Source organism: Herpailurus yagouaroundi, unplaced genomic scaffold, assembly GCF_014898765.1.
Source record: "Herpailurus yagouaroundi ecotype Mexico unplaced genomic scaffold, PumYag 29, whole genome shotgun sequence".
NCBI classification, from domain to species: domain Eukaryota; kingdom Metazoa; phylum Chordata; class Mammalia; order Carnivora; family Felidae; genus Herpailurus; species Herpailurus yagouaroundi.
Window position 1 is genome coordinate 104629663 of NW_024412377.1, and position 14458 is coordinate 104644120.

The window sequence follows — 14458 nt, forward strand, 5'->3', positions numbered from 1 at the left end:
AAAATTAAAAAAAGAAAAAAGGGGCATCTGGGTGGCTTAGTTGGTTGAGCGTCTGACTTCGGCTCAGGTCATGATCTCATGGTCAGTGAGTTTGAGCCCTGTGTCGGGCTCTGGGCTGACAGCTAGGAGCCTGGAGCCTGCTTCAGGATTCTCTGTGTGTGTGTCTCTCTCTCCCTCCCCTGCTCACACTCTGTCTCTCTCTCTTTGTCAAAAATAAACACTAATTAAAAAAAATTTTTTTTAACGTTTATTTATTTTTGAGACAGAGAGAGACAGAGCATGAACAGGGGAGGGTCAGAGAGAGGGAGACACAGAATCTGAAACAGGCCCCAGGCTCTGAGCTGTCAGCACAGAGCCCGACGCGGGGCTCGAACTCACGGACCGCGAGATCATGACCTGAGCTGAAGTCAGCTGCTTAACCGACTGAGCCACCCAGGCGCCCCAAAATTAAACACTAAAAAAAAAAATTAAAAAAAAATTAATGGCTAGTTGGGAGAGCAAAATATGATGCTTTCTAGTTGTGTCTACTTCCAACTTGTCTATGTGACTGATTTTTTTTTTTTTTAACATCAAAGACTTGGTGAGTTGGTTGGTTTTCTCTTTTCTGTGGTTAATAAACAGGCAGGTGCAGTCAGCTGGGCTGTTAGGAAAAAAAGGGGTGAGTTGTAGACATTTTCTCCCCATTGGTATTCATTCCAGGAAATGGAATATCATCCACCTTCTGTTTAGATTAGATACACAGAAGCAATCCTTAATGGTTCCCTTTTGTTATTCTTCTCATCTAATTCATTCTGAAATCTGGTGGGTACAAAACTTCACCTCTGTAGTCAACATTCTAGCCCAAGTCACTGCCACTCCGATCCTCAAGAATTTTCAGTCTTGTCTCTTTGACACAATGTTGGCTCAACCCTTGCTTGTCCATAATGTATTCTTCACCTTGAGGCCAGAATTTTCTTTTAAAAATGCAAATCAGAGTATGCCAGTCCCCTTCATAAAACTGCCTATGGTTTTCCAGTACTCTGAATAAAATACAACTCCTAAGTACGATCTCCTAAGCCCTCCTCTATCTACCTTCTGCCAGCTACTTCAAGTTCTCTATTGCCTGTAATCACTATCCCTGCAGTTGTTACCTTTGTTTCTTTCCTGTGCTTGAAAAGTTTCTTCTTCACTTCTTCACCTGATCTTAGTTTAAATGTCACCTCTCTCAGAGGCATTCCCTGATGACCCTCCCAAACGGGTGTGATAGTCCTATGGAATGGGTTGGTTAACATCCCTTCCAACTCCCTTCCCCTTGGCTGAGAATACAGAACTAAAATTCACATTTCCCAGGCCTTCTGGGAGCTTGGATCCTAGAAACAATTTAGTTTCCATGAACAGAATGCAGGGCATCCATTTTGTGGTCCACGGGGTCTCCATTTTGATGGGACTGAGCATCATTTTGCTGGCATGGATTGTGGTTGGAGTGCTGTGGTTCTGGAGAAAGTAGTTCCAGCTATGGCTGTGACATGAAGTAGCCAGAGGCACTACCTGATTCAGTGGCTCTGCCACAGCAGCAACAGCTACTTTAATTCATTGGGGGCTGGAATGGTTCTGCAGTCAGCAGGGACGTAACACCTTCCTAATACAACAGCTTCTTCCAACAGATTGTGCAGATGTTGGGCATTGTTCTTTTTTTTTTTTTCAGTATATGAAATTTATTGTCAAATTGGTTTCCATACAACACCCAGTGCTCATCCCAACAGGTGCCCTCCTCAATACCCATCACCCACCCTCCCTTCCCTCCCACCCCCCATCAACCCTCAGCTTGTTCTCAGTTTTTAAGAGTCTCTTATGCTTTGGCTCTCTCCCACTCTAACCTCTTTTTTTTTTTTTCCTTCCCCTCCCCCATGGGTTTCTGTTAAGTTTCTCAGGATCCACTTAAGAGTGAAACCATATGGTATCTGTCTTTCTCTGTATGGCTTATTTCACTTAGCATGACACTCTCCAGTTCCATCCACGTTGCTACAAAGGGCCATATTTTGTTCTTTCTCATTGCCACGTAGTACTCCATTGTGTATATAAACCACAATTTCTTTATCCATTCATCAGTTGATGGACATTTAGGCTTTTTCCACAATTTGGCTATTGTTGAGAGTGCTGCTATAAACATTGGGGTCCAAGTGCCCTATGCGTCAGCACTCCTGTATCCCTTGGGTAAATTCCTAGCAGTGCTATTGCTGGGTCATAGGGTAGGTCTAATTTTAATTTTTTGAGGAACCTCCACACTGTTTTCCAGAGTGGCTGCACCAATTTGCATTCCCACCAACAGTGCAAGAGGGTTCCCGTTTCTCCACATCCTCGCCAGCATCTAGTCTCCTGATTTGTTCATTTTGGCCACTCTGACTGGCATGAGGTGATATCTGAGTGTGGTTTTGATTTGTATTTCCCTGATAAAGAGCGACATTAAGCATCTTTTCATGTGCCTGTTGGCTATCTGGATGTCTTCTTTAGAGAAGTGTCTATTCATGTTTTCTTCCCATTTCTTCACTGGGTTATTTGTTTTTCGGGTGTGGAGTTTGGTGAGCTCTTTATAGATTTTGGATACTAGCCCTTTGTCCGATATGTCATTTGCAAATATCTTTTCCCATTCTGTTGGTTGCCTTTTAGTTTTGTTGGTTGTTTCCTTTGCTGTGCAGAAGCTTTTTATCTTCATAAGGTCCCAGAAATTCATTTGGGCATTGTTCTTGAGAGGTCAGTCTAGAGCCGGCTCCTCCAGCCCTTTTAACAATAAGTCCCTGAATTCCCTCCATAGAATCCTTTTTTGTTTAAACTAGCTACATTGGATTCTGTTGTTTGCAATAAAGTCTGGACCAATACAAGGGCCTACAGTAAGTTACTCTGTAGCTCATCTTTTGATTTTTTTTTTATTCACCTCAGTCATAATTTAAATTTCTCTGTTCATGTATTGTCTCTCTCCATTACAATATAAGATTTATGAGGATAGGGCTTTGTCTGTCTGGTTCACTGCTCTGTCCCCAGCACCTAGGACAGTTCTCATACTTGGGAGATGTTCCATAAAGGTTTGTTGCATGAATGAATGAGCCTTAACTTTTGTAAAGGTTACTTTGCACCATGCCCAGGCTATCTTAGCAGCAGGAGGTTTGCTCTGCAGCTACAGCCTTTCATTTGACTCACCATTTGTTTCTGGTCCAGCTCCAATTTAGCTCTTTTGACTCAGCAATGGAAACATGCACTCTCGATGATGATGACAGACTGGGTCCTTGAATTGTCTAAAAGCTCTACATCAGGAAGCTTCTGCTAAATGGTGGCTCGCACAGCTATTGGCAGAGCATGGCTCAGCTAGAGTTCACTTTCAATGGTGTCAGGGAATAGGGCAGAGAATGGACAAGGTGGGCTGGCCCAGCTTGGCCATCACAGGTCCTTTTTGCCTGAAAGACTATTTCACAAACAAGTGCAAGTCTGGGCACTCCCCTTCTGAAAGACTGCCTAAGACCATCCTACCCATTCTGGCTGCTGCTCATCTCTTTCCCATAACCAAACGTGCTTTTTCTCTTTTGAAAAATGTTCACAAGTCCGCAGCATGCCCACGCCAACTTAATACTCTATTTGTTCTTTCTAAGAGCCCTTCCTTTCTCTTTGTCTATTTCCAAATGAGGCAATGTCCGGAAATGCTTATAGTCTCTTTGCTTTGTTTTTAACAAACTGAGAAGTTAGATTCTTCACGTAAAATGTTGAATAATAGTGTATTTGCCTATAATCTTCTATCCCTCATTCAGTTTTTTTTATTCTAGCGCTAGGTACATAATGGGTACTCAATAAATGTTTGAAGAATGATTGAATGCAACATGTCAGATTTATCAAACAAACAAACAAAACCAAGAATGATTGAATGAGTGAATCATCTTAGTTTGGTGCTTTTTAAAAGCTGGCAAAAGGTTAATATATGCAGAGAAGGCTTAGTATATGAGAAAGAATCCCACATATGACTCTGATTCTATTCAAATGTGTTCCTGCAGTTCAGCGGGGTTTCATTAACATTTTCTCCACATCATGCCTACTGAATATCACTGCAAGGTTCAGTTGACAAGTGCCATTCACAAGACACATCCCTGAACCTGAGAGGGTATCCTGCCACGTGGGGCTTCCTTTTCTCAGTCCTGACACAAGAACGGCGGCAAATGGCAAATGTTCTTTTTTAGGAATCGTATACAGAATGATGTGCTTCTTCAAGGTCAGGGCAAGCACCCACTTTACTTTGCATTCATGAGCAAGAATGCCGGTGACAGGTAACCTTCAGAGAGGGAGGCTGTCATTGGCAGGAGGGTGAAGGCTGGGAATTGAATCCTCCTCAAAAAGTCACATCTGCTGGCTGGCCCGAGAAGGGACTCATGTCAGGGCAGGAGACTAACTGGCAGCAGAGGGCTGGTGGTTACTGATTAAGCTGGGCAAGGCATTTTAAGAACAACGAGCACTCCCTGAGTTGAGATTAGGCAGGCTCTCGCAGGCTCTCACAGCCGGGAGGGGAGCGGTGAGTGGGTGGGTGGAAAAGGGTGAGGTCAGGAGAAGGACAGGGAGTGGGTATGCCCTTGCCTTGGTTGGAGGGAGAAGTCTCACAGCAGTGGGCAGGCCCTATGTTCTGTCTCCCAAGTTGCCAGAGACAGGTAGTATCTATCTCTAGGGCAGAAATTCCTGCCCTTGAGATTGAGACACTTCATGGGGTTGCCAGCTCTCTCAAAGGGCGATGTGAAATGCTCAAACCCAAATGGTTTCTACATCTCTTGACTAATAAGTGTGTTACACAGCTACCTTGAGTACCTTTCGAAAGCTGGGTATTTCCACTCTCAAAGTGCCTGGGAATAGTTGCTGTGGTTGCTACTATTTTCACTTATTTACTCTCTGACAAGCCTTACGTTATCGGTTGGCAGATAGGATATAACTATTAAGTTGTTAAATTGTTAAATTTATATCATTAAATATGATATAACAATTTTAAATTGTTAAATCTCCTCACAACCTGAGGAGATAGGTGCATTTATCCCCATTCTATACGTTGAGTGCCTGAGGCTCAGAGAGGCTGAACAACTTGTCCCATGTCACAGAGCTGCAAGGTGACAGAATGAAAGCAATCCTGTATCTGTCTAGGGGAACGAGTCCCCAGATAATGGTTCTTTGCCAACTGCAGAAGATTGTATTAGATATTTGGCCCGAAGGCATGTTATTTGCTATAGCTGGGAACTAACTGTACATTATTGTTCTGGTGTCCCTCAAACAGTTTATTAACTACAGAGCAAATGAAGTTTTCTCCAGGCTCAAGTGAATGAAGCAAAACGTGGCCTAAACTTAGGATGGGCACCTAGCACAGGAGTGGGCAGCTGGTTTGTGAAATGTGAGTGGAGGAGAGCCAAAAGCTGCTGTCTCTCTCTCTCTTTCTTCCCCTCTCCCCTACCAACCTACCCTGTGGCCTGAAGTACCCCCCCACCCCGCCCCCCAAACAGAACCATTCACTTCGATGAAAATTCTCACAGCCTCTATAAAAATGTTGGTTTGTTCCCTCTGAGGCCTGATGCATTTATAATAATTTGTTTTTGATAATAATATGGATGCATCACCTGTATATATTGGTTTCTCTCATTGGATCATCTCAGCACACTGCAAGGCAACTGTTTCCTCTAGCCACGGATTAGTTTATCAGAGTAGACAGCCCTGAGCAAAGCCCTCAGGGAATGGAGGAGAGGACAGGTAAGTTTTGATGCTAAGACAGATTATCAGGAGAAGTTGTCAGAAAAGGTCAAGAGCTGTAGACCCTGTTCCTTGAGGGTGCACCCTGATAGAAGCTAAAGCAGCCAGATGCAGCATGAAGGTTTGGTATCCCAGGAAGTAAAAGGGAAACCATGGGAAGCTGTGAAGCTAAAATGTGAGGAATGTTTGTTCATAGACAACTTTGAATCCTTAGACTTTTTTTTTAAACTTTTTTTTTTTATTTTTTAGGTAAGATTTATCAAGGTACCACTTGACAGTTATATTTTATTAGAGAAGTAAACCGTATGTTTAACTGTTTCGCCTTGGGAGTCCTACAAGGAGTTTAGAGGAGATGTGGGGAGAAAGAATGAGAAATGGGAAGAGGTGTCGTGAGATTGATGAACACATTTTTTACACCGGAGACAGGATAGGGCCATCTCATGTTGCCAGCTTTTCCTCCCATGCTCTTTCCCTGGAAGATCAGAGATCCCAGATGGATTGGGGGAGACACTTACAGGGGCTTGGCCACAGCCTGAACTGTGCCGGCACAGACCCCTCCCCAGGAGATGGGCCCAGGCATGGTTGCCCGATGGGAAACCTGACCCTCCCTACTTCTCCCAACCTGGGGAGCTCTGACCCTTTCCTCCTTCTTTCCCCTGATCTTGTTCTGTGGCTAACGTTCAACCTAATCTTTATAACTCATTGGGAGCTTACTGTTCCCTTAGGAGTGTTGCTAATGAGGGCAGGGTGTCGAAGACATTACCTTCCAACCAGTTATGGGACCCTGCTGCTGATGTCTCCTCCCCGTGTTCTGGTAAAGGCAGTGCTGGCCCCTGGCAGATTTGTCAATTCGGCCAAGTCTGGTTTTCATTTTCTCTGCTCTTTCTGCTCCATTTCAAGCCAGCCAAGTGTCCAGTGCCCTCATCCCCTTCCTCCCACCCTGTCACTACCCCTTTATTCCATTTCATGTATGCTGGTCCTAGACCACCCCGTCTTCTTTCCTTTTTAGCTTGGTTTTTCAAAGTTACTTGACCTGGGTCTTGTTCTCTTTGTGGGTGATGTCAGGTTGTCCAGATACATGCACATTTATCAACATAGTAGCCAATACATATGTTACTTCCTCCTGATCAGCAGGACCTTAAAACACTGCAGTATTGGCCTTTATCTGTATAAGAAAGCCTTCCAAGGAGTAATTCTAAGGAGAAACTCAAGAACTAACCCCAGCCAAAAGGGAAGACAATCAGTCACTGGTCCTCAGGGACCCCTTCTGTGTCTGTGTGGGATGGGTCCTAGAATGGAGGTCTGGAAGTCTAGACTTCTAATTTGTTTAAAACTTCAAAACAGTCTTGGCAACTAGCTGTAAAGCTCCCTAGAGTCTGGAGGGTCTCCCTCTGCAAAGTAAGGGTTGATAGAGAGAGGGCAAGGGGTACTAAGTTACTGCAAAGTTCTCTGCAAACACAGAGCACGTGGAAAAGGCTTAATGAAAGATTTGGATGAAATTCCTCCAGAAGTGGGATGGAAGGTTGAGATGGGATCCTTGGCAGAATCCAGTGCTGAAGAGTGAACTTCTTGCAATGCCTTAGGAAAAAAAAAAAAAAAAAAAAGCACTAAATGAAGTATTCATGGCCATTAGATTCTTTCTGCCCTAAAAAAAAAAATACCCAAGTCTGGCAAGTTTGGGAGGTGATTGCTGCCAGCCATTGTCCAATCCTGTGATGCTGTCTTAAAGCATCCTATTGTGCTGTGCAGGTGTTTAGGCTGGAAGACTAGGGGTGAGACAGAGTTAAAACTGTGTGGAACGTGCCTGCTTCCCGATGCTGGCCTGAATAAATCCTGACCAATTACTCGTCTTATTCCAGAAGTCACCTAGAATGGGATGTGGTAATATTTACAGGCAGGATAGAGTGTTCCAGGAGAAATTCAGTGATACCAAATTGCTCATGACAGCACCTTGACTTTTTTGTTTTCTCAGAGCTCAGAGTATGAGTAACCTCACATCTGGCCGTGTCTTTGGTTTATATGGAAATGTACCTTTTTGAAGACCTGACACTCCCTCTCTACAGAGTTTTCACTTGGGCCCCATAGCCAGTTCTGTAAAGCCCAGAGTACAATTAGGCCTCATTCTAGGCAACTAGGTTCCAAGTCTTGACCAGGGCAAGTTTTGGCTTGAGACATAAACCATAAAATTTAAGAAAACCCTGAAGTGTTTTGCTTGGCATAAGATAAGCGCAATTCACTTATTTTTTTTTTTTAACGTTTTTATTTATTTTTGAGACAGAGAGAGACAGAGCATGAACGGGGGAGGGGCAGAGAGAGAGGGAGACACAGAATCGGAAACAGGCTCCAGGCTCTGAGCCATCAGCCCAGAGCCCGACGCGGGGCTCGAACTCACGGACTGCGAGATCGTGACCTGAGCTGAAGTCGGACTCTCAACAGACTGAGCCACCCAGGCGCCCCAGCAATTCACTTATTTTTAAGGCTTCTATTGAGATCTCATGTCCGTATGTCATGACAAAACAGAGCAAGAAAACATTGAGAGATTGACTAAATAGCTGTCTGTCCTCTTATTTTCTTGATTGTGTGACTCCGTGGGACCCTGCTGCGGGTTCTGTGTCTGTATATCACGCACAGCAAGAAACAGAGGCAAGGCCAGCTGGCTAGGCTTCTTCTCTCTAACTGCCTGTGGTCATGTTTCCTTAAGCAGCTGTTTTGGGGGAAACTATTAATGCTAAGTTCCTTGCATGGAGATGGAAACAGAGAGGAATCAGCACCATCCATCATCTATGGGATAGACTGCTTGTGCCAGGGAGGCAATGCTACACTGGGAAAATCCGCTTCCCCTTGTTCTCAACAGTGACAATGCTGACAGTTACCTATTTTTATTTCCTTTACCATTTTGGGGGTGCTCTGTTGGACCTACCAGTTTCTTTTGGGAGGAAATCTCTTTAGGATATTTACACATCTTTATGAGCTTTTTTTTTTTTTTTTTCTATCCGGAAAAGGTGGCTGGCTTAGGGCAGTCTTGACGGGAGAGCAGGAGGAGCAACCGTTGAAAGAAGAGGGGAGATAGTGAAATTAAAGTTGCGGTGATAAAATTGGATTGGGAGAGAGGCCACTGATGGATAAGGTAAGAGTGAATATTCGAAACCAGAATGTCTGGATCTGTGAATCAGGATGGAGCTCTCGAGTCTTTTTTTAGAGACACTACCACCCCAGTGCTGGTTACAACATGGGCCCTTGATAGTGACTGATTCACCGGTAACATCCATTCTGCACGGAGCCAAGCCCCAAACTTCTGCTCCTGTTTTTTGTTTCTTTTCATGTTATTCATGTTCATGCTCAAAAAAGCCTTGAAGAATGGGAGATGAGACATCATCACTTGCACATCTTTTGGAAATAATGATTTTTCTAATGAAGTCAAGGGTATTAACCACTCCCCCCCCACCTCCCTATTCCCACAGCTTAATAGTTTAATAATTAATGAAGAACTCTTCTGGTGGGTGGGGAAGAAGCCATGCAGGTGAGAGGAGTAGAAATTCTGGTCTCTTTCATGGAGGATGAATGGCACATTCATGGAGGGGAAGGTCTTGTCAAACTCTGTCCCATGGAGACCAGTGTTTACAAGCCTGATGAAAGTCAGGCACACTGGTCTGCGATGGATGAAAGAATAGAAGAGAGGTCTTAGCTAAAAAGTCACAGACTTACATGCTTCCTTGGCAACAGTTAGTCCCTCTGCTGCACCTCTGCCCATAGAGAGAAGCAAGCTTACAGTAAAAGCTTTGGCAGAAGTAAGTGTTCAACTGTGGGGTTTATCTTAATATACAGGGTCTTGGTTTTTTTCTTTCAGTTTTTTAATTGCAAAGGTAGTTTAGCGCTGACATTAATGAACATTTTGAAAAACTAGGAATATTATTGATAGTGCCCTCTATGTTCTTTTTAGTACTTTTATGTGTTTTCCAGGGTCTTTATAACTGATCATGTAAACTTTAAAAAGACTGCAAAAATGGATCACTTAAAACCCTCAGGCTACTGCATCCGTTCCCATTTTGAGGTATTCTCTCTTTCAGTGTTTGTTAATTTTATGTGATTTTGGCATGCTGTAAAAAGTAATTTATTGAGATGGGACATAAAATCAAGTGTTTTAAAGTGGACGGTTTAGGGATACCGGGGTGGCTCATTCGGTTAAGTGTCTGGCTCTTGATTTTGGCTCGGGTCATGCAGAGTTGTGAGATCAAGCCCCGTGTTGGACTCCATGCTGGATGCGACATTTGCTTAAGATTCTCTCCCTCTGCCCCTCCCTGACTTTTTGCATGTGTGCACACTATTCCTCTCAAGAAAATAAAAAGTAAGTCAATCAATCAAGAAATAAAATGAACAGTTCAGTAGCATTTGGTACACTTACAGTGTTGTACATCTCTCTAACTCCAAAACATTTCCACCTTAATTTAAATGAGATGATAATCTGTATTATTGGGTAAAACTTCTTACCTGTTAAGCAGTTTTTCTGCATTTCTCTGCATTTTGCCTTTCCCACAGCCCCTGACAACAACTTGCCCACATTTTGTCTCTCTGGGTTTATCTATTCTGAATATTTTGTATAAGTGGTGTTATGTTATGCGACCTTCTTTCACTTAGCATACTGTTTTTAGAGTTTCATTCATGCTGCAGCCCATGTCCATACTTTTTTCCTTTTTATGGTTGAATAATAGTCCATTGTATTGGATATACCACAATTGGTTAATCTTTTCATCTGTTGATGAGTATTTGGGCCACTTCCACATTTTAGCTCTGGTGAATATGTATCTACGTGCTCTTATAATCTGTTTTTAATTGGGGGGGGTATATATTTAGGTTATACTGGTATTAACATAATTGCTGGGTTACATGGTGAGTTCATGTGTCACGTTTTGGGGAACTGCTAAACTATTTTGCACAGTGACTGAACCATTGTGCCTTGTGGCCAATGGTGTGCACAGCGTTCAATTTCTCTGTATCCTCGCCAACACTTCTAATTTCCCTTTGACCTACTCTTAACCGTTGTGAGCCTGCAATTTTATGCAACTGATTATTAAGTTTTAAAGTTTATATTAACCTCTAGCATCTGTGTGTGTTGGTGCACTTGACATTATCTGGGTTGCCAGTTCAGAAAAAAATTGTTTCATTATCTCACTTTTTTCTCAGATCCTATAATTCATCCCTGTGACTTTACATCTGATAATTTTTGAGCACAGTGTTATTGTTGGAGCAAATTCTCTTGCATTGCTCTGCATTAGACATGTTGGCCCCTGCCCTGTTTTTTTGGTTACATGAGCTTTTTGAAGCATGATATTCAAAGCAGAGCTCTGTCCTGAAAGCCAAGTCGTGGTGCTCACATTTGGCTTCTGTCAAAGCTCTGCTGAACATAGGAATAATGTATGACCCAGCAGATGGAACAAGATGGGCGATGGCTTGCAATGTGTACTTTTCTTCAGCCTCACCCACATTCCCACATTTCAGCTTCACCCCTGGCACAAGGGTGAGGAGAAATGAGACTGTCCAGTTAGGCCAATAGAGTTTGGGGGACCAGAGGGAGGGGCGATGATGGCCTTGTATCTACAGGAATGGACAGGATGAAACGCAAGAATCATTTCCTTAACCTGTATTCGCCTGTTCTGACTCAAGTGGTGAATTAAACAATCAGGGAAAAAAAGAAGGTGAAGTTTAGGGTTTCTCAACCTTGACATTTTGTGCTGGATAGTTCTGTCTTGTGGGAAAGCAGTCTTGTGCATTGTGGGATGTCTAGTAAACCTCCCTGGCCTCTACCCACTGGATGCCAGCCGCACTCTCCACACCCCTGCCCTGTCCAGACATTGCCAAATGTCCCTGGGGGGCACAAATATTCCCAGGCAAGAACCACTGGGCAAAGTGAATATTAATTTTTTTAATTTATCAACTGGCATTATCAGTGGGTTATTATTTGAAAGCTAGTATTTATTGAGACCCCACTCTGGGCCACATTCTATGCTCAGCATTTTCATTCATTTATTCCTCAGCAAGTACGTGAGCATCTATCCTAGAACTGAATCTATTATATGGACTAAACACTGGCAAAAGTCCTGCCTCCATGGAACTTCCATTCTAGTGCGGAGACAGGCATCCTGGACTAACCACACAAACATACATCAGAAATGTGACAAGTGACACAGAAGACAAGGCCTTGGAGGACTGTGACCAGAGCACTTTCCCGGGTGTCCCTGTATACGAGGCTTTGTGCTGAGACCATCACATGTATGAACTCCTGTGGCCCTTACAACAATGTAGGTGATAGTCGCTGGTACTCATGCCTGTTTGGCAGGAAGAAAGTGACTCTTCAGTGGGCAAAGTTGCACAGACGGTTAAGGGGCAGAGGTTGGGTTTTGAGCCAGATGCTTTGTCATCAGAGCCCGAGCTTCTAACCACCACCCAAGTGAAGGCAAGGTGAGAGCTGCAGAAGGGATAGACTGGATGCAAAAGGAGAGGCAAAGCGCTTTATGGCAGAGACACAACAAAGGAGGAGAAAAGAGGACTGAAAAAAGACCCGTGGGACTGGAGTGGGGAGAAGAAAGTTCTGGTGGTGTCAGTGGTGGGGACAGACATGCTGTTGCCGCCTGGCAGGCCACTTAAAGAGATTCCTCATCACCCAAAAGACCATGGCGGGGGGGGGGGGGGGCTTTTGGGGGTTTTAGGTAGGGAGGGGACACTCTTGGGTTTGCAATCACCACCATGTTTAATATTCACAACCATCCAATGAGGAAAGAATGAAAGCCTTTTCACCGATGAAATGGAACTCAGGGAGCCGAATGCTCGGTGAAGGTCATAAAATGGAACTCAGGGAGCCAAATGCTCCGTGAAGGTCATAAAATGAAAAAGTGGCAGAGCTGCCTTACATTCCGCTTGTCCCATTCTAAACCCATGCTCATAACTACCACGCCACGCAGCACTGTCCCGCCCGGGGGCCATGGAGCACAGCCGGGTCACTGCGCACACCTCCCTCGTGATTGCCTGGGAGTTGGGTCTGAGGTCTGGAAATTCTGTCTCCGTGCCTTTTGATCACGGTGTGTGAATGCTGACACGAGTCCATGCATCTCAACCCTTTTATCACTTTTGAATTTTCTAGTTTCTGTTTATTGTCTTTCGCTACAATTCACCCTTTCACCCTGCCCCCCCCTCGCACCCCCCCAGCCCTGCAGTTTTGCCCTGGGACACTATCCATGTGGCCTCTGATAAGAATCACTCCATTCAGAGGAGCTGGCAGGTAGATGTCCTGTTTGCTCAAACATGCGTGAAGGTCTCTACTCCCCACGTCGCATGTCCGTGGCTCCTGGAACTCTTTGGCTGGCCTTCTTCTGTTCTTTTGGAGATAGTGCGTTTCCCCCTCCAGGTAAACTTCCAACCAGTGTTCATTTAAATATTAATTTGCAGTTGCCCAATCTCTCCTTTGACATTACCACACTGGGTGGGGGGTTAGGCTGAGCGAGCCTCCTTGCTTCTTTGCATCGCATATTTTGGCAGCCCCGGAGACTTGCCGCCGAGCCGAATCCTTGCCTTTTCACCATCTCGACGGCTCTGCAGTGCTCACCAAAACGAAATGAGCCCCTTCATCTTCCACACGGATAATTAAACTTCAAACACTGTTTATCTCAGTCCCCAAATCCTCAGAATGCAGCAGCAAATTAATTTTAAATCTATATCTGCTTTAAATAGTAATTGTTTAATCAACAGGCTTGATGTTTAATTATATTCTTTGTTCGTACTCCCCGCAGGCTTGAATAGACCACATAATTCCTGGGTTGCTTTCATTTCTGTAATTAGATCATGTGACAGACCCGTACTATATTACGGTTACTGTGGTTCCTTCTCTCCCACCACCCTCTAAATGCTAAAATGGTTTCTCATGAATACTTAGATTATAACAGCTCAGCCTAACACGGAGATGTGAGTGTTTTGCTTAAATCCTTTACTCCTCTTTTGCCTAATAGTTTGGGAGCTCGCGATTTTTACTGGTGGCTGCTGCATTGTGCTGACTATATCCTTTCCAAGTTGAGCTCCTGTTTTCCTGGAAGAAAACCCTTCCTGACCACATAGAAACACACTGTATGGACACCTTGAAGTCAATTTTATCCTTAGAGAAATTATATTTAAGGTTCAAATTGAATAGAAAATAGTACACTGGGCTTTTTTTTTTCCCCCCCTGACCATCTGGGGCTTCATGGAGAAAGAGGAAGTAATTTTCCGTATTAGAAAGAGTCGTTTTGTCTCCAAGAATTTATTTTACTTGTCTGGATTCATCCCATAAAAATGAGAGCTGGACGTTGGATAATCAGGTCAACACTGAAGTCTATTCTCTAATTGGAATTTGTTTGTCCTACACAATATGCCTGATTTTCTATGGGTCTGTGCTAGAAATATGATTGTTCAGCCAATCTGGTTCTTTTAACTTCCTTTATCATTCATATTCTCCATCTCATTATCATTTATTTGGCTTTTATTTCCCAGAGTTCTTGCAGTTCTTAATTTTTTTCCCCTCATTTTTATTAGGGAGGTATGCAAAATTTGGCAAGGCTAGCAAGTATAGCCTAATCAATGTTATATAAATCGGGGGAAGTGCTTGGAAGTTGGAGAGAACATCATTTTGTTGTTGTTGTTTATTTAAAAAACTATAGGGTGTCGATAGTTAAAGCTCAAAATAACAAGGCTCTTT